This window comes from Zea mays, chromosome 5, assembly GCF_902167145.1.
Source record: "Zea mays cultivar B73 chromosome 5, Zm-B73-REFERENCE-NAM-5.0, whole genome shotgun sequence".
Taxonomy (NCBI): domain Eukaryota; kingdom Viridiplantae; phylum Streptophyta; class Magnoliopsida; order Poales; family Poaceae; genus Zea; species Zea mays.
Window position 1 is genome coordinate 186,492,244 of NC_050100.1, and position 3,478 is coordinate 186,495,721.

The 3,478-nt window shown below is 46.5% G+C and overlaps 1 pseudogene; it reads right to left on the bottom strand.

Annotated features, from left to right (window-relative positions):
• Positions 1–2,193: 2,193 nt before the first annotated feature.
• On the bottom strand, positions 2,194–2,911 carry LOC103628748 (plasma membrane ATPase-like; annotated as a pseudogene).
• Positions 2,912–3,478: the final 567 nt, after the last annotated feature.

Below are 3,478 nucleotides of genomic sequence, written 5' to 3' on the forward strand. Positions count from 1 at the left end.
CTCCTTGACCTTCTCCTATGCACTCGGTACCTCGAAGCTCTTCTTGCCTCCATCCTTAGCTTGATCGGTTGTCTCTGAGTTACGCACACTGAGTCTCACTTAATTAATGTCCATCTTACTTATGATGTCCATTATCTATAGATATTCTAGTCTTTGGACCATCACACTTGTTCACTTGTGTTAAACCCTGTTAGCTTTGCATTAAGCACCTATTCAACACTTAGCACACCTATTAGTCCTATAATTGGGTTGTCATCCAAACCACCAAAACCCACAAGAGATCTTTCAGCTACTCCTCTGCATACATCATGTTTGAGGACACTCACACAACGTCAGCAACGGCTGTCGTCTCAACGCATAAAAATGTATGGCCGGTCAGTAGCGACTTACGTGGTAGGTTGGGCTTCAGGTGGACGATGAGCTAGACAGCGTGATGGCATCATCGTTGGATGTGGTGCCCAGAACAACCTGGGATTTGCCGATGTTGGTGACGACCTTGAGGTCCCCTGCTTGATGATGGACAGCGCGGTGCAGCCACTCTGGACCACGTCCAAGCGGCGGCTGCGCCGGAGCTTGTCGTCCACAACAGCGCATGCGACCACGTAGGATTGCTTCCGGAGGTCGAACTGGCAGTCACCAAACTTGTTCTTGTCGTCGATGAGCGATGCCAACACGAGCGCCTCCTGCTAGTGGTGTTTGTTCAGGGTTTACAAGAAACATGGATTCATCCTTGGCGTTGGTTTATGAAAATGACTCACAAGTTAGATCATGGACAATATTATGGAGAATAAATGCATGCATGCAAAAAATAAGTTGAAAACGTTATTCTTACAAAAGAAATTGCATGCAAGGCTCTTCTTTAAATACTACTCCCTCCATCCAAAAATATAATTCAAGAATCTCAGGGATACTTATCTACTACTACACATTGTGCAAGGGTAGCAGGTGGGCTTAAGGAGAGATGTAGTAGATGTTTTCCCTGTCATAGATAAACACACATGTGGTATAGCGGTAGCTACTGCTTGCATTTGCCTGAGGGGTCGCGGGTTTGAATCCCCTTGTGACCATGTGTGTTTTTTAATTTTAGCTAGATGTGGGATGTGCGGGGAATGAGAATGGGAATGGGTTGTGCGGGGAGGGGAGAATGGGAAAGACGGAACAGGGAATGACAGTCTACCCTTGCAGCCTTAATAAGTAACTAGGTATATGATCGTACGTTGCCACGAGGCGGGGGAGCAGGTGGAGCGGTGCCTAGACTGCAAATATCATGATTGTTTATTTCTAAACACTAAGGTATGTGTGGTCTGGTGGTTAGCCCCAAATTTCTAGAGCAAGAGGGCATGAGTTCGAGTGCTGCGCGGGCGCTGGGCGTGGGCACCAGGTGCCCATATTAGATTCTTAATAGATTATTAGTATAGATAGATATAGATATAGATAAGATTATACTGTACTTTGTCATTGATAAAAAATAAACGATGATAAATATGGTCAATGATTCCTTTGTTATAGTTGTGTCACACATCTCTGGTTTTGTTGCCTCATAAGAACGTGAAGGAAGGTGTAAAGCCACGTTGCATCTACAGGTATGAAACAAATCAGCAGAGAGAGAGATTAAAGGCTAGTAAGGGTAAAAAACCTATTAGATGAAACCATCTAAGGATAACCCAAATATGTAAGAAGAAAAGCAAGCAGAAAATAAAATAACCCAAATCCGTGGAACAAGAGCACATACCACTGTTGATGACAAAAATCCTTGAGCACAACGCTTCACACACATGTTTGCACCACATATGTAAGATTAGAGATTGATCGACAATTCATTAATCATTGTCCATACCACTCTTTCGGTAAACCGTTTGAATAAGTAAATGAGACGACAAAGAGCATATAATAGGTGTTGAATTCGAACGTGTTTGCTCTACGGCCATATAATCCTGTGTGCGCACGTAATTCCTTTAGCACCGATTGAAATCATCGATCGATACTAAAGACATCAAATAATAGCGAGCCATGCAAATGAGAATCTGATATTGTATCAGATTTCCAAGTGGTAGTAAAGATCATTGATAGCTTAGTATCCTTTGTTGTATAAAAAGATCGATTTTGTGTATTGACAAACATAAAGTGTAAGTTAGAAGCGACGACGAGACGACCCGCTTGGCGTGGTCAAATACGACGATGGTGAACCAGCCATCACATGCACTCCAGCCCCTTGAGCTTAACCAGGGAATCCATGGGCTCTCACAGCCTAACCACCTCGGCGCGACGCTTGCCTTGCTCCGTGATCTTCGAGAGCTCATGGTAGCTGGTGCGCTCGTGGAGGACGACGGCTGTCGCCGGTCTCCTCGAGCATCTGCAAGCCGTGCAGGCTACGCTGCACCATCGCCCACTGTGCCTCCTGCTCCTCCCGCATGCAGTCCTTCTTGGCGGTGAAGGCGATCTTGTGCTCCAATAGCGTGCCCCACGCCTTGCCGCTCAGCGCGTATCGGATGGCTAGCTTGAACATGTCCATTGGCATGAAGGTGACGGCGTTGTATATCCAGATGACGCCGGCCCACTCCCACCCGATGTCGGGGATGCGCCGTGCGCGCGTAGCCGATGGTTAGAATAGCCGCGAGAAGGGTGGTGATCTGCAGTGCACGCGCCAACGGTTTTTGTGGGTTCTGTGGCATCATTCATATTAGGAATATAATGCACGACGGGATGGAGATGAGGGCTTATGCATGATTTGGGCAACCACGAAGGCGACACAGAGGAGGAACCTGGAGCGCTCCGTGAAGCACAAGCCGCAGGAGCGTGTCACGAAGATGAGCGCCTTGCTGATAATGCTCACATGAAGGTAAAGAGTCGACATCATCTTGTCCCGGCTGCCGTGCAGCGACCTCACGACAAACGTGTTCTGTTGGACCATCGCAAACAAACAAAGAGAAGTTCCTCAACATCCTAGCTTTGTTTACCGTGAAGAGGTCAGTGCTGCGCATGGCGCAAAAGAAGATGATACTCGTGGTAGTGAGATAAGTGGCGTAGACAACACCTACGATGAAAATCTCGTTCAGCTTCCAGTTGTCTAGATGTGGAGATGGCCTCATCCTGTTCTTGGAGATAGTCATGATCGTGCATGCAATTTTTCATCAGAAGTTCCATAGTTCAGTTACTTCAGCTTGCTAATGGTGCCATGATGTGGAATATCTAGGTTGTTTCAAGTCTAAGCTATGCACCGTCGTTGAGGATAGCAATGACCAAGATCATGAACGACGAGATATCGAACTGCCAGATCAACACGATCAACATGAAGCCGAGCTGCATCACATGTCTTTCAGCTTCTTCATGAAGAAATGCAAGGCCCCTTGTTGCGCCCAATGCAAATTTCATTCGAGTGGACCATGGAAGTGGCACTGAGTCTATTTAATCATAGTTATTGCACAAAACCGTTGTTTGGCATCCACCAAAAGCCAAAATGGATTTCAGTGGATCAAGA